Below are 22,435 nucleotides of genomic sequence, written 5' to 3'. Positions count from 1 at the left end.
AACCATATTGTTGAATACACATGCATCTAAATATCACTTGCTTTTACTGGACTGGACTGCACAAAAGTCTTGCTAAAATGCATGTGACTTGTGTCCCTGTTTAGACTCAGGGTGTTGATACTATATTTTATTATCTCTATCAAACAGAAGTGCTGTACAGGCAAGCAGAGAGGTTCTGATCTAGATTATGTTGGTGTTAATCTCACAAGTAATTTTATCAATGTCAGTTGAGCTGATTCACATTTATGTCAGGTTACTGATATCAAAATCTGTTAAAAATTCCTCCTTCCCTCCTCCCTCACCACAAGACTGATACAGTTGAGAATCGCATTCTGGTTTAGGCTATCATCAATGATCTCATAGTGACAACTAATGAATATTTATCTGCATTATATACACATTTCATAATTTATTATGACTGGCAGTTGCTTCTCAAGAAAGGACTCATGCTAGGAAGGAACTCCGGTTGAGAGCTCAGCGGTATCTGCCAGTTTGTGGTATGTCTAATTTGAGACAGTGCTTATTAATGTGCTGACCTAAGTATCAATTTCACATGATATAAATTCTCTGTAGGCTTTGACTACATAAAATATTTCTTTTATTTCTTTTCTCTTGAGTCCTGGGTTAATAGTTACATCTCCTCAGACATGTATCTACTAGTTCAAGAGATCATGGGAACAAACAAATGTGTACACATGCACACATCACAAGGATTTCATGGGGGCTTTTTTTTGTTCTTGTAATCAAATTGTTAGTTATAATTTTCCATTACATGAACACAGATTACTACTCTGAAAGTGGCATTCAGGAATCTTAGCTCTATATAGCAGCCAATACCAATGTATGCATTCCTTCTTCAAAAGACTTCTAATGCACACTGCTCAGTGAGAAATTCAATTTTATTGAATTGAGAATAACGCTCACAATTTTGATGTCTGAATTTACTTCTGCTTTCTGCTTGTTGAATATCCTCATTCCCTAAGACATTTGGTAGCTGTGTCAAAATGCTTCCTGTGTTTTCCTTGTGGAGAAACCTTTAGTTTTTATTTACATTTTGCATGATGTGATATCTGACAATGTAAGAGTGGGTTGCAAAGGGGAAAGGGGGATGTGAAGTCCTACCCATTCTGAGACATTTTAGAAGTGAAAATCCTTTACAATTCTCCTAAAGTTTAATGTAAAGAACAACCTGTCTCTTGATTTACTCCGGAGTAGTTTTATCTAGCCCAATATACTAGACTGTGACATAAGTGAATGTTATGTGTTACGCCCTTCCCACGGACATTAGATCGGCCCCCTCACTAATGGTATTTTGGAGAAAAGTGAAAACCTGGTTATTTGAACAGGCGTTTGAATAGGCAGTGCAATGAATATAGGAAAACGGAACTACGGATGATGAGCTGGATCATGATTCTAGTTAAGAGACGCTAATGAGTTGTTTACTGATGTGTAATTACTTAATGTATTATTGTGTTAATTGTTTTTAAATGGTTTGTATGATGCTAGAATTGAATTTTTGCTGCTGCTGTTGTTAACCGCGTTGAGTCGCCTAAGAGCTGAGAAACAGTGGTATACAAATAAAGTAAATAAATAAATAAATAAATAAATAAATAATGTGTAATATATACTGTAGCTATTCTTTCTATAAGCGTTGGATTTTGCTATTAGCCGTTCTGAGTCCCTCCACGGAGGTGGAGAAGAACAGGATACAAAAGTTCTAAATAAATAATAAATAAATATAATACTTTCCCTGATTTTTTAAAAGTTATAGCTTGCTTTATTAAAGTCAATGAAGGCATTTATCTGTACTGGATTCTCTTAAGGATGTCGGATACCTGGCCATGAAAGGGCTGCACAAGAAAGTTAAATCACAAATTGGCTCCTGAACCAAATGGTAAAGAACATGACACCCTAGGACCATGAAGATATTATTGAATTGATACTTAAACATCATATTTTGTGTGAAACACAGTACCTCTAGTCTTTAGATCACTAGTGAAGACAATACAAACTATCTTCACTGAACAGACACACATTTACTTATTTGGTATCAGGGAAGTTTTTTTTAATGGTCAATTCTCCACAAATTTCTTATGAGCCATGGGCTTCCATCAGCATGAATCACAAAATTCTTATGGGAAAACATCATAGTAGAATTTAGACTTCTTCCCATGTGAATGGTTACAATTCAGACTGTAGGGGGTGCAAGAACTCCATGTTGTCTCCTATAGGCCCCGGATCTCAACATCTCAGACCCCACAATGAATAAGAGTTTATCATCACAACAAGAGCTGAGTATTTCCCCTGATCCAGCCCTATAAGAATAGGAGGGTGGGTGGGTTTTAAATCAGCATGGTTTTTGGCAGAGTAAGCTGCAAGCCTAAACTCAAAGCTGTAAGTGAGCTCTCAGAGAAAAGGAATCAAGCTTGCATTCATCATGTTGAATCAAGGATACCTCTGTCCACTCTGTAAAATCATCACTGCTAATTATAGGGAGAGTACGGTTTTAAATGCATAAACACAACTTTATTTTCTATTTAAAAAGACTCTCCCTCTCTTAGATGCCACTACTACAAAAGCAAGGTAAAAGAAGTAGATGCTTTTGCTACAAAAGAAGAAAAACATGTAATTGTGAGGAACCTTTAAAGGTGAGAGTCTTGCCACTGTCCCACCATCTTGTATGACATTCAGTTAATGTTGTAGGTGCCGTTTCAATTCTGAAAAGGTTTGTTAGGACTTAACAATTTTTGACTTAAAACCTCTCAATGCATCTCCTTTTGAGCCCACCTTGTGCAAATTCTCATTACTGAAATGACTTTTTTCCTGATCTGAATTCTCTCTGCATCCCTCTGGAATTTGATGTGACCGTTTTTTTCCAAAAAGGAAGAAATGGTACTAAGCTTCCAGGAAAGGAGTGCATTTGATGACAAACAGTGTCTACATTTTTTGAAATTGTTATACCTGTACTGTTTGTAGTTAGTCATGCTACAGATATCTGTGATGATGCGCATTCACTTTTTTTCGAATCTTAGGCCACTGTTTTTCAAAGCTTATTCAGATAAAACTATCAATATCTGCTTAATATGATATACATTTAATTTCGGATAATTATTATTCCTACAATGTCACAATGAACAAGGATTTAGTGACACTTCTTCAGAAATGTACTTCAGAATGGAAAGTACAATTAAGATCATTGTAGATTAATCATGGTGATGTGTTCCATATGTCCCTTCATCCCCCCCCCCCCAGATATATTTTCATTTATTTTACACAACCTCAAAAACATGCACATTTTAGGGAAATGCTTGCAAATGATAATATGAAGGTAATAAATGCGAGCATTCCTGTTTGTTAAATTGCCCAAGACACACAAAATGTTATACTTAAAAAGTCATACCCATGCAAAATAAAAATAGAGTAGAAGCCCTTACATACAAGATTTTTGTGTAGTTTAGGAAGATGTTTCTGTTACCCCGTTACCATGTAAAATACTAGAGAACTATCACCATTTATTCATATTGCCCATAATTTTAAAGGTGTTATTCAGATTTTTCCACGTAGAATGCTAATCAATATAAAAAGGTATTTAAGAAGAAGATTTTTAAAAGATCATTCTTTCCAGACTAAGTCTTACAATTATAATGAATCAGGTTAATATTTAATTTTTTTTCCAAAATAAGTTTGAGTTCCATTAAAATATGCTGAGACAGAGAAGCAATATTTGAATTTGATCCTTTCCTTTCTTCCTTTTAAAGAACTGATCGGAAGCTTCCTATGGCATTTACTGGAACTCACAGGTCTTCTTGAAAGGCAGAGAAGAAAGGAGAAACAGCTTGATAATTCCCATAATCTGTTAAAACTGGAGATTATTTTTATTTATTTTTCTTCAAAAGCTAGGTGTAGAAACAAATGCACAAGACAGCACCAAGTTGTAGTTTTTATTGCAGTTTTTTTTTCATCTGGACCTCTTTTTACTGTCATTATGGTTTGATAACCAATACGTAACAAACACATGTTGAAATTAAATCCCATAAAACAATTATTCAATCTTGTATTGTCGAAGGCTTTCATGGCTGGAATCAGATACTTCAAATTTACTTACTTCAAACAAAATTATTCAATCTTGTTTATTCTAATTTTAATACCCTTAGATCAGGATCCAATTGTTTGTTATATGATGGATCATATAACAAGCATTTTGTGGGGCATGTAGGATTTTGATATCTGGAAGTGGTCATGGGTGAAACACTAAATATCCCAATCCAAACTTACTGTGATGACATGTTCACTTGGATCCAATAATTTGGAGAAAATCTCTCAGGCATGAATCATCCTTGAGTGAGAGAAAAAAAAACATTTCTATTTCCCTTTCAGCATTTGCATTGAGAATGACTACTAAAAAGAAATTGTTAGTAAGATCATTTATTACCCTTCCCATGGTGGCAGAACCTCTCAAAGTTGTGTCTCCTCAACCAAAAACCAAATCCAAGTTATAAATGGCTGTTGATCTTAAGGACACATTACTGCAGAAAGATTTTCAGAATTCACATGGACTATTCCTCCTCAGAAGCACCTCTCTTAATAAATAAAGTTTGATTGGCATTTCTCATGTATCCCATGTATTGGATTATCTCTTGTACATCAAGTTTGAATAGAAGGGTATATTTCATTGTATTAATCTGTGAAAATGGGCTAAATAAAAATCTTGAATGGGCCATAAAATGAGATTTGGTAATACCAATGTGAGAGCATGGGTAAGAACTTCAAACTTAGCTACTTCAAATTTACTTTCTTCAAACAAAATATATATAAAACATTACAAATTGGTTTAAAATAATAATAATAATAATAAGAAGAAGAATAATCCTTTATTTGTACCCCGCTACCATCTCTCGAAGGACTCAGTGCGGCTTACAAGAAGCCGAGCCCAAATACAACAATAAAAACAACAGCAACAACAACAATGCAATAACTCAAAAACAAAGCAATAACATTAACAACACCCAATGACGCAATTAAAAACAATAGCCGGGCCACATGTAATAATTAAAAATTAAAATTTAAAAATGCTGGGCATGGCAAGGTGGGGTGTTTGGAGGAGGATGTGCATGCAGATATCCAGAATCTCTGATAAAGTGTGTTGGGACATAATGCTAGGAGTTTCCTTATTCTGGAAAGGCACGCTGGAACAACCACATAAATGTCCATTTATTATTAAAGTGTTCATGTCTATTTTCTTCCCTTGTTTAGCCTGTATTCATGGCATATACATGCCTCTATGAGACATATATATTAGGGCTGGGTAACCACGGAAAAATTTGTTTCTAAATTCGATTAGTTTTTAAGGGGTCCATCACGTTTCGTTTCTTTAAAGAATTCCGAAATTTTCCTTTTAAAAATTTTGAAATATATGAAATTTCGTAAATTTTGAATCGATTCATTAATGGCAGACGCGATTGTGCAATATGTTAAAAAAACCCTCCAAATATGCTAAAAATATGCTGAAAAAACCTCCAAATGGGACAGGGGGAACTTCTGAAGCTTTCCTCTCCCTCTGTTGTTGACTGTTGGTGTGATAAAACAAACAACAACTATAAAACTTGCACCAGGCTTGCGAAAATAATTTCGAAACAATTTCCAAACAATTTCGAACAAATTACAAAACAATTACGAAACAATTACGAAATAAATTGAAAAATTGTTTCGAATCTATTTAACTCCTCACACTATTCCAAAATGGCTCAATATCGGATCGTAAGCTAATTTAAATACGAATTAATAATGAATTACGAAATTAACGAACGAAACCGCCCAGCCCTAATATATATTATTAAATCTGTTAATGTGATATGTCAAGCCTTCCAGGTAGACGTTCTTGTTTATCAAATCTAAGAGTAAGATAATTTTGCTTACAATAAACATTAGGTATTTTGATTTCAACTTTTCTTAATGACCATGACACAAAATCTTGCACGTCCTTATTTTGGCAGCCAAATATTTATTCTGAAATTAGTGATGGGCAATCTGACACTGTCATAACTGCTAATTTATTCACTGAGTTAGTAGTGCAATATTTTAAATTCAAATGCAAGTTCTCCTAATGTGACATTTCGAAGGAATTGCAAATACAAATTTCCAATAGTGCAAAAATTGGCCTGAGCCAATTCTAAATTGCCTTCCTTTATATGTTCTTTTTTATTTCCTTAAAGATAAAAACTTCCAAAAGAGGCTGGGAAATACAGGTCCTGCCATGTACTTTCAACCTGGTGTAATGCAATATTGTAATGTTGTTTCCAGAGACCGCATGGGGAAAAAAATATTTTATTTATTTTATTTAGCAATTTTGTATACCGGTCTTCTCCTCTCTATCGGGAGACTCGTGCCGGTTTCCAACAATAAAATCACAAAACAATCATTAAAAACATCATATTACATATTCAATTAAAACGTTATAATAGCAAAATGCAATCACAAAAAGAAAAGAGATGGCTGCTAAAACCCCCAAATTATGCAGACGTCACACAGCAGATGCAAACAATATAAACAAATTCAATTTGAATTATGACAATATTAAAAGTTTGTTGGATCCAGTTCAAACTCATTATGCAATGAAGAAGAAAGCACGTGCCAAATTCGACTTATGAGTTGACTTATTCCCAGTTTTGACAGCCTCGCTAATTAAAGCATTCTTTCTAGTGTGCATTTCTTATAGTTGCCACTGAAATTTCACCTGAAGCAAAATTCAAATCAAATCTGGGAGTTCTCCTCAGGAGAAATGTCTGAGGAATTTTGAGAGAAGCCAGAAGAGTAGAGAAAAGTCTAATGAAATTTCTGAGGGGTTCTGCATATCCTTGGGTTCTGATTATCTGTTGCCTAAAGTGAAATTCAAGGTGAATTTGGAGACTCCTCCTCGGGTGAATTGTGTCATTAATAATTTCTGCAGGAGGGTGGGATTGCACATTCCTCGTATATCAATATCTAAAATGATTGTCTTCCATGGAGAGAAATATTAGGTGATAGCTAATTATAAGTAAGATATACAGGATGGATGTCAAATTAATTTACATTTTTGCATAATGAAGCATGCGGCATTAAAAAAATCGTAAATGTTTTTAAGAATGAATGTGGTCTGCATTCGATTGGATAGCTCCAGTAATCCAGACTCATTGAATCGATTGTTGAAAGTCCATTGGTACAGTACAGCTGAGAGTAACAACAGGAATCAAATGTAAGCATGCAGTCTGGTTTTGCATGATTCTATTTAAATATATCAGGGGTCCACAAACTTTTTAAACAGAGGGCCAGGTCACAGTCCCTCAAACTGTTGGAGGGCCGGATTATAATTTGAAAAAAAAAACACATGAATTCTTATGCACACTGCACATATCTTATTTGTAGTGCAAAAATCACTTAAAATAATACAATAATTAAAATGAAGAACAATTTTGGCTGATGAGATAGGACTGTTGTTGTTGTTATTGTTGTTGTTGTTGTTGTATGCTTTCAAGTCATTTCAGACTTAGGTTGACCCTGAGCGAGGGCCAGGTAAATGACCTTGGAGGGCCGTATCGGGCCCCCGGGCCTTAGTTTGAGGACCCCTGAAATATATAATAATGAAAGAGTAAGGTGAACATTCAGATTGCATTATTTCGATTCTAAAGAGGCTTTTTTCTGGGAAATTTTTGAATCACTTTGGCTCTGTCATATTTGGAAGAAAGCAGAGCTGTAGAATAAATAACGTCTAGTGTTTGCAAGGATGTGGCATGCTGTATAACACCGTGCATGGATATGTGCTATTGATTTATTTTCAGAATCTTTGCTTATTGATTTTTCTCACAAGCAACGACAGATTGTGCTGAGAGGTAGCTGTCATATTGAATTACAGATTTTCATGTATTGATTCCCCCACTCCAAAAAAAAAAACAACCCAAGAACTACTTACACATAATTCCCTACATAGTTTCCAGCCAATAGCTGTTATTAATTATATTTTAATCTAATTTATTAAAAACAGCCTGCACCTCCCATGAAAACAAAATATTTTAGAAAATGTCAAAAAGGCAAATAAGTAGGAAGTGCTGATGGTGACCATGTATTAGTCTTTAGATGGTTATCCTTCATCAGGTGGCAGGCTGGTGTTTTCTTAAGTGAGATTGCATCAAGTAGGATCTTATGAAACTTTGAAAGAATGTATTCTAGTTTAAAATTCTTTCTCTGTTAGACATCCTGTCAAGAGTGTTTTCCCATATTGTTGATTAAAGATATATGCAGATTACACCTCAGGCTCAAAGATTAAAATAAAGGGCACAGTTCTACCCACAATTAAAGACTTTAGAATGGTATTCATTTCAACAGGAAAGGTTTAAGCATATTCTTCTACTAAACACATTCAGGGGTAGCCCTTTTGGCCATGCAGCAAAATAAAACACAATAAAGGTGTCATTCATTTGTACAATTTGTTTTATCTTCGACTACAATTTGTTTCTTGTGCTCCTTCTGGAACAGTATTTGGTATGATTTCCCTTTGCTTCACAATTGGGAAGATATAAGGACCAATCAGAACATTACTATCAGCAACAACCCAGACTTTCTGAGAGTCAAAATATTGCTTACATATTTCGAAAGCAAACATATTTTATTTATTATTTATTTATTTCAGTTACTTCTACCCCGCCCTTCTCACCCCCGAGGGGGGACTCAGGGCGGCTTACAAAACAAGGCACAATTCGATGCCTATATCAAGTATACATACATATATAAAGCAATTAAACAGTTAACAGGTTAAAAACATCTATACATAACACAATAGTAAACTAATCCCATGCTCAGTGTTCAGAGTTCCGTAAATCCATTCCGTTCCGTCAATTCCTGCTCATCATCAGGTCTTTCTTTAGCTGCCAGAATGTCCAAATGCCTTGTCCCACATCCAGGTCTTCAGTTTTTTTCTAAATGAAAAAAGGGAAGTCACTGATCTAATCTTCCCTGGGAGTGAGTTCCACAGGCGAGGGGCCACCACCGAGAAGGCCCTGCTCCTCGTCCCCGCCAGCCTCACTTGTGATAGAGGCGGGGTCGAGAGCAGGGCCTCCCCAGAAGATCTTAAACTCTGAGGTGGGATGTAGAGGGAGATCCGTTCAGACAGATACACTGGGCCGGAACCGTATAGAGTTTTGTAGGTCAAAACCAGCACTTTGAATTGTGCTTGGAATTGGATCGGCAGCCAGTGGAGCTGACATATTTAGAATTGTGTCTTTAAGTATCAATATAATAACAAATAATAATAAACTTTATTTATAATTCGCCACCATCTCCTCAAAGTGACTCGGGGTGGCTAACATGGGGGCCACAAACAAATTGCAATAAAGCAAAAGTACATATAAAACAAAACAATAACATCAAATAAAATAATTAATAATAACATAGTTTTTTGGTCGTGACAGGAGCAACTTGAGAAACTGCAAGTCACTTCTGGTGTGAGAGAATTTGCCATCTGCAAGGACGTTGCCCAGGGGATGCCCGGATGAATTGATGTTTTTATCATCCTTGTGGGAGGCTTCTCTCATGTCCCCACATGAGGAGCTGGAGCTGATAGAGGGAGCTCATCTGCCTCTCCCCGGATTCAAACCTGCGACCTGTCGGTCTTCAGTCCTGCCGGCACAGGGATTTAACCCACTGTGCTACCGGGGGCTATAACATAGTAATGAAATGAAAATAACAAAATCATAGTAAAAACATGATAAAATGGTAATAAAATTAGACAAAGAGAGCTAGGCCGATGGATAAAAATTGGTAAAAATTGATAAAAGCCATGGGTAAGATAGATAGTGCTATGACTTGTAGGGGGCTTGGACAGGTCCCTTACAAGTCACTGTATTTATATAAAATTGTATATAAATACAATTTTATCCCTCTGAGTTTTATAATCACAGATTAATGTAAAAATGGAATGGAGCAGATTTATGAAGAAATGATTTGGATTGGAAATAGGCTGATCAAACATTCATAGACAAATATGTGCTCTCAATACAATACATGAAAAAAAATGAATTGGAGGAGTTGAAAGGAAAATAGTTAAGCATACAGCCTGCTGATTCTCTTCTGGTGTGCAGGTACAACTGCACCAGGAGCTCCAATTTTGTTTGCTTTGCATTTAACGTTTGTTATAGTCCTAAGTTTCAGGGACTCTGCAGATAGGTGGCTTCTTTTGGCTGCAATCATTGGGCAAGCCACCTGTCAATTATAGTTAGGTTCCCTGGTCCCGCCCCCTTTTTGGGTTTTGGAGGGAATAGGAGCCTTTTTGGGTCAGTCCACACAGAGAAGCCTTTCGCACAGGACATAATACCAAGAGCTCCTGTAGAAAGCTTCATTTTCTACAGCTTGGCCGGGGTTATACAGTCCACAGCTTGGCCGAGGATCATACAGCCTTACAGCTCCTTTGCTGAGGGACTTCAGTCAGCCATCACTGAAACCTGAACTCCTTTTTCCCTGGAAGTCTATAAAGCTCTGCTTGGTAAGGGTCACTCGCGGAAGCCAGACGTAGTTGGTACCAGGTGCAGGGGCTCCACGCCAACAGAGGCATAGACAGACTGCTCAGATTAGAAGTTAAGGATTTCCCCATTAGTTACAGTTATGAAGATAGTACCTGTTCCCTGTGGACAAGATTGAGAGAGAGCCAATAGACTGTTAAGAAAGCCTTAAAGTACCTGTTTGTTTTCATTAATAAAGAACTTTGTTGAACCTTTAAGCAATCTAAGGACACTGTTTTAAGGAAATCCAAGGGCCTTTAATCTGAGGCAGCCCCAGCGTCCCGTTGGGCACACAGAATTATTGTCCTGTCTACAGTCTTATGCACAGGCCCAGCGTGCGAGAGCACATCCGGGAATGTATATTTCTGGATGTGACATTAAGTTCTAGTTCTTCGAAAGTTACCATACAGCCACATGTTTTCCATCTGTATGTACTAATTAAACAAGTTAAAATAAACCCTTACCCATTGACATTCTAGAGGGCTAATATAAGATTCCTTGTTTATCTTCATCATCAGCAGCAGCATTTATATCTAGTCCAAGACGCAAAGCAAATTATTAAAGTTAAAACAAATATAGCTTTACAATTAACACTACAGAAACATATATAAACATTTTTTTCCATGACAGGAGTGGCTTGAGACTCAACTCATAGAATCATAGAATCATAGAATCATAGAATCAAAGAGTTGGAAGAGACCTCATGGGCCATCCAGTCCAACCCCCTGCCAAGAAGCAGGAATATTGCATTCAAATCACCCCTGACAAATGGCCATCCAGCCTCTGCTTAAAAGCTTCCAAAGAAGGAGCCTCCACCACACTCCGGGGCAGAGAGTTCCACTGCTGAACGGCTCTCACAGTCAGGAAGTTCTTCCTAATGTTCAGATGGAATCTCCTCTCTTGTAGTTTGAAGCCATTGTTCCGCGTCCTAGTCTCCAAGGAAGCAGAAAACAAGCTTGCTCCCTCCTCCCTGTGGCTTCCTCTCACATATTTATACATGGCTATCATATCTCCTCTCAGCCTTCTCTTCTTCAGGCTAAACATGCCCAGTTCCCTAAGCTGCTCCTCATAGGGCTTGTTCTCCAGACCCTTGATCATTTTAGTCGCCCTCCTCTGGACACATTCCAGCTTGTCAATATCTCTCTTCAATTGTGGTGCCCAGAATTGGACACAGTATTCCAGATGTGGTCTAACCAAAGCAGAATAGAGGGGTAGCATTACTTCCTTAGATCTAGACACTATGCTCCTATTGATGCAGGCCAAAATCCCATTGGCTTTTTTTGCTGCCACATCACATTGTTGGCTCATGTTTAACTTGTTGTCCACGAGGACTCCAAGATCTTTTTCACACGTACTGCTCTCGAGCCAGGCGTCCCCCATTCTGTATCTTTGCATTTCATTTTTTCTGCCAAAGTGGAGTATCTTGCATTTGTCACTGTTGAACTTCATTTTGTTAGTTTTGGCCCATCTCTCTAATCTGTCAAGATCGTTTTGAATTCTGCTCCTGTCCTCTGGACTATTGGCTATCCCTCCCAATTTGGTGTCATCTGCAAACTTGATGATCATGCCTTCTAGCCCTTCATCTAAGTCATTAATAAAGATGTTGAACAGGACCGGGCCCAGGACAGAACCCTGCGGCACTCCGCTCGTCACTTCTTTCCAAGATGAAGAGGAAGCATTAGTGAGCACTCTCTGTGTTCGTCCACTTAACCAATTACAGATCCACCTCACCGTAGTTTTGCCTAGCCCACATTGGACTAGTTTCCTTGCCAGAAGGTCATGGGGGACCTTGTCGAAGGCCTTACTGAAATCCAGGTACGCTACATCCACGGCATTCCCCTCACTTCTGATGTGAGAGAATTGGCCTAACAATGGACTAATAAGCAGTTGAAAATGAAATAATAAATAAAGAGTACATTGCAAAAGGCCCTTCCCTGCTAAGCATTCAGCCCTCAAATGTCTGCCAAAAAAGTTCTCTTTTCATTTGATCCAATGAAACTTTGTCCTCACTTTCCATTCTATGCAGGACTCTGTAATACTTGAGAACTAGCTTTGCAGTTTTTCTAGTCCTCCAGAGCCAATTTGAGAGACACAAGATGAGAAAACTGTTACAGAGAAGGGTTTCCTGGGTTTTGGTTCTATTGGTCATCAGTAGATCTCATTATTGGATATACTGCTCATATGTATTGTTGAAGGCTTCCATGGCCGGAATCACTGGGTTGTTGTAGGTGTTTTCGGGCTGTATGGCCATGGTCTAGAGGCATTTTCTCCTGACGTTTCACCTGCATCTATGGCAAGCATCCTCAGAGGTAATTTTAATCCCAAACAAACACTCTTGCTAGGAATGTGGCAAGAGCTGAGTGTCTGTATCTTTTTAACCATCTGATAGACATGTGACATATTTTCTTTTCAACATTTTTTTTCAGATTTGATGCATGGAGTGTCCTCATCAGATTGCTATTTACAACATTATGACCATAAATTGAAGACATGCCCATATCCCTTCAAGCAGGTAATAATAATAATAATTTTTAAAAACCAGATGTGATGAATGAGATGTGGATACAAGTGGACAAACAGAAATATGAGTCATGAATAAACAATTGTGTTCAGTACTGTGAATTTATAGAATAAGTCTGCATCTGGTTATCACTTGCATAAGAAATATAAGGAAATTGTTAAGCAATGGGATTGGAACAAATGATGGCATCTGAGCCCTAGGCAACCATATATTCAAATCATCTTTGAAACATCTGCATCTTGCTGTGCTGAGTTTTAGTTTGTATTCACATGGCAATAGTTACAGACAGGCAGTGGACATAGTAGGTAACATTGTCCAGAGTACTGGGTTTTTTTCCATACAAAGCTATGCTGAAGAGTATCACTGTTGGCAACAATGTGATCTGCTTGCATTTTTATTTGCCCGAATGATTGGGCATGCAGTTTTGAGTTTAAGAGCATCCTTGTCCTTGAGGTTCAATTGGGGGATATACTCCAGAGTTTGCTGGAAATCCGAAGTGTCATTGAACTTTGCAACAGTTTGGACAGCTGTATCAGATTTCATTCAGCCTGACCTCACATCCAGACAGACACTCCTGCCATCACCCTTGTGTTGATCAGCAAAGGGGAAGGAGGTGGGCCATAACCAAATCACTGCTGTCACTTCCTTCCAGCTATAAATCTTGTTCTCCTGGTCATCATGGTCATGTCTGCTGATGTAGGAATGTCATGTCTGCTGATGTCAATCTACCTCTGTCTTTCCTGGTCACCTCATTTTGACATCAACAGATGTGACTGGTAATTGTCAGGCACCAACAGCAAGCTCCATGATTAGGTTCTTGTGGGTTTTTTCGGGCTATAGAGCCATGTTCTAGAGGCATTTCTCCTGACGTTTCGCCTGCATCTATGGCAAGCATCCTCAGAGGTTGAGAAGGTCTCAGACTCTGTCTCTGAAGCCAGTGAGGGCCCTTCCACACAGCCAGGTCACAATAATAATAATGCATTTATATCCTTGGCTGTGTCTTTCTCTTCCTTCCCTCTTTCTTTCCTGCCTGAATGGGGCTCAGGGACAGATTGCAAGAGGCCAGAGCCCATTTCCCCCATGGAGCCCCTTGGCCCCGCCCACTCCACGATTATCAAGGAGTGGCAGCATCAATATGAAGGATGAGGTGACTTCTAGCAGAACAAGTGCAAACTTGGTTCAGCTGGACCATCTGGATGGCAATGAATCATGGCAGTGGGTTTACCCCAGTGCATGTGACCCCATTATGAGCAATCCAGGGCTAGTTTGGAGTATAATGCTCTGGATGTAGAGCAGCCAATGGAGACAATTTTGTTATTTTCTATGGTCCTACAATATCTCTTTGCATGTTGATATTCCAAGTCAATTGACATTCCAGACCATGTCTTTGAATTCTAACCCAAGAAAAGTGGATCAATTGGTAGTAGTTGTTTTTGTCTTTAGGAAAACACTTCATGTTTGAGATGTGGTTGCAAGTGGTAACTCCTTACATAGAATCATAGAATCAAAGAGTTGGAAGAGACCTCATGGGCCATCCAGTCCAACCCCCTGCCAAGAAGCAGGAATATTGCATTCAAATCACATCTGAGAGATGGCCATCCAGCCTCTGTTTAAAAGCTTCCAAAGAAGGAGCCTCCACCACACTCCGGGGCAGAGAGTTCCACTGCTGAACGGCTCTCACAGTCAGGAAGTTCTTCCTCATACAGGCAGATGTTCTGCACCTTCAGTGGAAAGTGACTGAAATGTGCATGATTCTGAAAAAAAAAGGAAATATGACCCTACCTGTTACATACAATTGCCATGAGATTCTCAAGACCTAAGCATGAGTACTTTCATGTGGTAATAGTATCATATTACAATGGTCACATAAAGGTGCTCCACAGGAAGATTCTTTTCAAGCATACTCATTTCCTCAGCAGTATTAGATGAGACTAGCTGTTACTTAGATATCACAAGGAAAAGAGGGTAAATGTATACTATCTTAGAGCCAAATCGATGAAGACAGGGTGGAGTCCAGCTCCACCTCTGATGAGGAGTTATAGGATAAAAGTAAGGTATCACACTATTGGAACTTTGCAGTAGGCAAAGTATTGTATTTGGGCTTTGGACTTTGTTGCTGCCATTACTTTCGCTTTGGGTCCTGGGACTGCAGATCATTGTGTTTCTGTGCTTCTACCGACTGGAATCCTGTAAGTGTTGACTTCTACCTTCCTGCTGACTTCCTGCGGAGTGTTTTTGGATGACGACATCGTGTTTTGGACTTTTACTTCATCTTTTGGACGTGCTTCGACTCTGGACTGTTTTCTGACTACGTTTTTGCTTGCTCCCACCTTGCTATCTTGTGTTTATTGAACTCTGTGATTTTCAAGCAGTTTGCTTAAAGTTTTTGTTATCCCAGATTATATTTCTGCATAATCCGGATTATTCTCAAAGTTGCGTTTTTTGCTTAGCAGTTGCTACAGTCTTTGTTTTATTGCTAGACTCACTGAACTCAAGTGTTTCTCAGCTATTTTTTGTTTATTAATAAACCTTGTTTGGACCTTTTACTTGTGTTTGGCTCCTTTAAGGCTTCTGGTTCACGACAAAAACTGACAGATTTTCCCATCTATACACAGATAGTGTTTGCAATGGTAGTGTTTTTGTGGGCAATTGACTCAGATATATGTGTGTTGCATACAGGAAGATGCAAATATCTGCTAAAATAAATGAATAGGTTTCACACATATCTATAATTGTGTGTTATTGTGAAACATACTTGAGTTAAGCAGCAACTAAATGTAGTCAATCTTCACTGTGTTTCATAATAAGCCAGATAGTAGACTAGAGGATGAACAGTACTCTCTACTGAAGCATTAGTAAGCCAGCAGTCATCCACTGCCAGTGGGCATTTACCTCTGTTCTTAATGCCTAACCTAGCAGAAGAAGTGGATCTGGAGGAGAAATCACAGCCAGCAATTATTTCCATTCATCTGTGAACAAAAAGGGCAGAATTAAAAGGACTGTTTACAACACATTCCCTTCCATTATAGTGGTTTATAAGAGGAGGTGGGTCACAGAGCAGCAGAATGGGAAGTCTCATGTCAATTTTGAAACGTGAATCACATTTAACATAGTTTTCAACAGGTTTACATTTTGTGGGCAAGCGTACACCTAAAGTGAAACCCTAGACATCAGCTCTCATGCTGTTATTGGCTCTCATGAGCATAATGCATAGAAACAACAGTCTTTAAGGGAAAAGGAAAACAAGGGCAAATTACAAAGGGCAGAGGCTATTTTCAGCTATACTGATCCTACAGTTGCCTGCAGGGATCTGAGTTTGTTTCTAGCTGCTCAGGAAGCTTGAGAGATTTGCTCACACAATCCCCCCCTTACACCTCAGAGCTGCACATCTGTTAAGAGTTGGGGTGGGGGAGAGAGAGATCTAATATTCTCTTTGAACTTCCTCCACGTTCTATTGCCCGCTGTGATCCATAATTAACACCCAAACTGTGTTAACTCCTTGACGCCAGAGATTCAGCTGTGTCAAGTGTCTAGAATACAATGGACTATGTACAGAGAGAGAGAGAAAAGGAGGGGGGAATCACCTGCCTACGAGCAAAACTCCTACCATTATCTGGATATTTCTTTCTCCAAATCCCAAAGCTAGGTCTTGTTCACCTTTTCTTTTTCAGTCAATGTGCATCCCTTTAACATAGCTCTTTGTGTTTGTACAGCATTTGTTTCCTGTTGCTTCTCACCAGGCCTTTAAATACTGCTATCAGATTCCTATATAGCACCAAAATATGATATTGATCATTACACAGGATTAAAAAAAATCATCCATAGAGCTCAAAGCGCCTATAGGTATGGCCCTATGAGCTATTGCTCCCCAACCAATGAAATAATGAGTCAACACAATAATGTGGATTGAACTATGGGAAACTATTATTGAATGGTACCAATCAATCTCTATATGAATTGCCAACCAATTTAAGGACATGAACTTGGTGGGTCACAAAAAGAGCTTTTGCCCTTATAAGTCATCAAACTCAAATGCTTTAATGACGACATTTGTAGAGAAAATATGCCAAAACTGTGAATTGGCGGTCTGTTTGATGAATTCTACAACTGTATCAAATTTCAAACCAATCTCTTTTGTTACCATCTTAAACTTACAGTTTTCTGGTGCTTAAGTTAACATTTCATAACCTTAACACTACTCCTAAACTTGGAGATTTGTTTGTTTCATTATCAAATTCTACGTTTTGTCCATAATAGAATTCTGGATGGAATATCTAAAAGATTTTAAAGGATATCTCTGAGAGATCAAATATACTTAATAGGGCTGGGCGGTTTCGTTCGTTAATTTCGTAATTCGTTAATAATTCGTTATTTTTCTTGAATACGAAGCGATAACAAACCATCCAGGAGCAACTAAAAAACGAAACGAATTTTTAAAGCTATTTTGTAATTATTTTGTAATTGTTTCGTTATTATTTCAGCTCCCGGGCTGCAAAGGGGCCCGAGCAGGGGCAAGGAGAAGGGAAGGCAGGTGAGAGAGAGAGACTGAGCGAGCAAGCTCCCTTCCTGGCCTGGCTTCCTCCCCTCGCTCCCCTGGCTCCCCCCCACCCCCTTCTTCCCCCTTTTCCCGGCTCACCTGGGCATGCACACCCCACACATGCCCGGCCCGGCGCAGGGGTGGTCTGGCGTGCCCGCTCGGCGGGGCCCTGGCATCCGCCGCCCTGGGAAAGACCCCCACCCAGCAGCAGCGGCAAGGCCGACGACGCTGCGGTTGCTGACTCCCCCGATCGCCTCCCCCGCCGGGAAAAGGAAACGCAGGAGGAGGCGCAGCAACGAGACGGAGGTGACCGCCCGGTTGGTAAGGAGGGAGAGGGAGGGAGGGATAGAGAGGGGGCGGACTAAAACTATTATTAAAAACTATTATTATTAAAACTATTATTTAAAACTAATATTTTCATGTTGCGCAACCGCGTCCGCCATTTTAACGAATTGATTCGTTAATAATAACGAAATTTCGTAAATACCGAACTTTTAAAAAGGAAAATTTTGTAATTATTTTAAATATCGAAACAAAAAAACCCCCCAAATACAAATCGATTTTAGAAACAAATTTTTGCGTTGTTACCCAGGCCTAATACTTAATTAAAGAGATCTCACAATAAGCTATGATTTTTTCATATGGCCTCTTTAATCACCAGAAGCACCTGGTAACCTGTCAGTCAAGGATTTAATTCACAAAACAGGTATGATACTCACATCGAAATTAATCTCAGTTGCACAATTCAGAATATAAAAGAAATGTTCTTGGTAGATTGTGTTCCTACCACCCTGGTTCATTTATAATAGTACCGCATAAGACATGACAACGACAAGGTTATTTCCTCTTTTCAACTAAGATCAATTTAGTACCTTGCACCACAGTTCCCTATGCTTGATCAGCACCTGCTTCAGAAACCATTGATTGCTAAGGATGCCTTTTAAGGATGAAGAAAATGCTCTTTTCAAACACACTTTGCATTGATTAGAAGAAAGTGTTTTTCCTCCTTTTCTTCTTCACAGCGCATAGAGGAAAAAGACATTAATAAAGATTAAGGACAGAGGTATGTCATTGGCGGTCAGGCTTTAAGCTGAATTTATGCAGCCTAATCTTTTTTAATATTATTTTTATTTATTTCCAGTATATTCTTTTATTTACAAGCATTTAGGAATGGAAAAGAAGATAGGTAGCTTGATATTTGTGAACAAATCCACATTAAGGGTACTAAGAAAGGATGGATGAATCTGTCAGTTTCACTTTCTTTCGCATTCTAATTTTTTACATCTCAAAATTTGTATCTCTAAATAACTCACAATTACATATATTTGGGGAATTACCAGGACAATCACACCTGGTGCTTTACATTTCCTAATTATTCAACAGCAATAAGTTTCCCCTTTTAGTTACCGGGGGGGGGGGGGGGTGGAAGAGAATAGGGGAAGGCAATGAGAATCCTGCTCCCTGATGTCACTTTAATGCTGGCATGCCAGTACAGGAGTAGCTGGGGATCATTGCTCCAGGTAGGTTGTGGCCAGGGGCGGCTCAACCATTACGCAAAGTAAGTGTTTGCAGTATAGTTGATATTGCCCAGGTGTGCTCTTGAGGTGCTCTTGGAGAAAAATAGACCTTGACATATGCGAGTTGTAGTTACGGGGATGTATAGTTCACCTGCAATCAAAGAGCATTCTGAACTCCACCAATGATGGAATTGAACCAAATATGGCACACAGAACTCCCACGATGAACAGATAATATATATCAGTGATTGGTTGGGGGGGGGGGGGCGCCAAAATACTGTTTGCTTACACTTGAAAATTACCTAGGGCTACCTCTGGTTGTGGCACTGGGATTATCAATCTGGACCCAATGTAGGATCAGCCCTGTGGAAAGTTCATATAAAACCCAGAGTGAATTATCAGTTCCATTGACAACAGAGCCAACAACCTCTACAGGTCAATTCAGTTTATATAAAATGCAACAGACTACCCAGAGCTGCATTCCAAGTATTTTTTTAAATGTAAGGTAATAATCATAATAATCATAATAAAAACTTTATTTATACCCTGCCACCATCTTCCCAAGGGGACTCGGGGCAGCTTACATGAGGAATGGGTAAGCTGCCCATTCTAACCTCAGTTATGACCATTGATGAAATGGGATGGGAAGTGTATAATTTCACTTTGTGGTAAAAGTAAAGGTAGTCCCCTGACATTAAGTCCAGTCATGTCTGACTATGGGGTGTGGTGCTCATCTCCATTTCTAAGCCACAGAGCCAGCGTTGTCCATAGACACCTCCAAGGTCATGTGGCCGGCATGACTGCATGGAGCGCCGTTACCTTCCCGCCGGAGCGGTACCTATTGATCTACTCACATTTGCATGTTTTCAAACTGCTAGGTTGGCAGAAGCTAGGGTTGACAGCGGAAGCTCACGCCGCTCCCCGGAATCGAACCTGCGACCTTTCGATCAACAAGCACAGTAGCTCAGTGCTTTAACCCACTGCGCCACCGGGGGCTACCACTTTGTGGTAGATGCCCTTATTTACATTTTCCTTCAAATCAGAGATCATCTGGAAACTCTGATTTTTTTTCAAATAATTAATACACTTCAAAGCTTGAGACTTCCAAACATGATGGAGGGTCTGTTCCTTTGCAAATTCCAAAAATTGTTAAAGGAATATTATTGGATAAAGAAGAAAAATGGATAAAGCTGGGATTCCAGATGTGTGGAATCCCAGCTTCCATCATCTCTGAACATTGTTATAGATTGCAGTCTAATAACATCTGAAGAGTCACTGGCTGTCCACTGTCAATAAGGCAGTTGCTAATGATAATAGTCTTCCTTTTTATTTTTAGGATGGAAGATGAAAAATGAATTATTGAAGGAGAGAAGTGGTGGTGCTGATATGCTTTACTCTTTGAGGTTGATGTTCATACATGTCTTTATTTTTATTGCAGTTAATTTATGTTCAGTGGGTTGTTGTAGGTTTTTCTGGGCTATATCGCCATGTTCTGGAGGCAATTCTTCTCCTGACGTTTCGCCTGCATCTATGGCAAGCATCCTCAGAGGTAGTGAGGTCTGTTGGAACTAGGAAAAATGGGTTTATATATCTGTGGAATGACCAGGGTGAGACAAAGGACTCTTGTCTGCTGGGGCTAGGTGTGAATGTTTCAGCTGATCACCTTGATTAGCATTCAATGGCTTGAAAGTGCCTGGGGGGGGGGGGGATCTTTTGTTGAGAATGATTTTATGTGCCTGCTTGTTTCCCCTCTGTTGTTTTGCTGTTGTAATTTTTTGAGTTTTTTAATACTGGTAGCCAGATTTTGTTCATTTTCATGGTTTCTTCCTTTCTGTTGAAATTGTCCACATGCTTGTGGATTTCAATGGCTTCTCTGTGCAGTCTGACATGGTGGTTGTGAGAGTGGTCCAGCACTTCTGTGTTCTCAAATAATATGCTGTGTCCAGGCTGGTTCATCAGGTGTTCAGTTTTAAACATGATACGAGCCTAGAGCTGGACATCCCTTTCCTTCTTAATAGACAAAGGTTGTTCTAAATGTACAATCTTTTGGAATCATTGCAGCAAAACGACCATAGCTGTACTATTTGAAAGAACTCCACCCCCCCCCCCAAATTTTCTGGAAATCCAGATGCTATTCTTGTTCCCAATTCCCCCACGTATAATTATGTACCTCTGGAATTCTTTTCTCCCAAGCCAAAGCAGCCAATGCAAGCTTTCTCTTTTAGCCAATGGGATTTGGAAGAAGCTTCTTATGTGCTTAGGCTTTATTCATTTCCAGACATCTAATTAGAAAGGCCACAAAATCACCCTCCCAGTTCTCCTGCAGTATAATCTGCTTTTTGTCCAAAGACCAATAATATTGTGAAAACACACCATCAATCTAAGTTAGATTGTCCAAAGACAAAGTGTACAGAACATTCATTTTTAGGACACACAAAGAAAACAGATACGTGTAGTAAAGTGGATTCAGTAATGATATAAATGTAAACATTAGGCCTGGGCGGTTTAGTTTCGTTAATTCGTAATTCGTTAATAATTCGTTAATTTTTCCAATTACAAAACGATAACGAACCATTCTGGAGCAATCATTAAAAAAATGAATTTTTAAACACGTTTTGTAAATGCTTCGTATTTCGTTATTGTATTCGTTTTGTTATTGTTCTGAGGTCGTTTCGTTATTATTTCCGCATGTCTGGGCCAGTTTTATGGTTTAATTAGTGAAAAAAAATTATAATATCACACCAACAGTCAAGAACAGAGGGAGAGGGAAGCTTCAGAAGTTTTTGGAGGTTTTTTAGCGTATTTCGCGGTCGCGTCCGCCATTAACGAATCGATTCGTTATTGTTTCGGAAATAGTTTCATTAATTTTTTACCATTTACGAAATTTCGTAAATATCGAACTTTTTAAAAGGAAAATTTTGTAATTATTTTAAATATCGAAACAAAAAAAACCCCCAAATACAAATCGATTTTAGAAACAAATTTTTGCGTTGTTACCCAGGCCTAGTAAACATCAATAAAATTTTCAACGATCTGTATGTAGATGCACATATATATGTAGATTGGAATGTTCACATCTGTGTTGTGATGTTCATTTGATCTCCATTTAATTGTCTCCTACACTACTTCTGATGGGCACCATCATCTTTAGCAAAGGTGGAGAACACCTACCAACCGGCCATATTAGACCCATGAAATAGTTTAGTATGGCTCCATGGTATCTGTGACTGTCCCCTCTCTTCCCTTCTGGTTGTTCATTATTCAGAAGAGAGACACAATCAAGGGCTGAGTGAGTGAGGAATAGAGAGAGAGAAGGATATCTCAGGTTGTTAGT

This window comes from Anolis sagrei, chromosome 4 (assembly GCF_037176765.1).
Source record: "Anolis sagrei isolate rAnoSag1 chromosome 4, rAnoSag1.mat, whole genome shotgun sequence".
Classification (NCBI taxonomy): domain Eukaryota; kingdom Metazoa; phylum Chordata; class Lepidosauria; order Squamata; family Dactyloidae; genus Anolis; species Anolis sagrei.
This window is presented reverse-complemented; position numbering follows the sequence as displayed.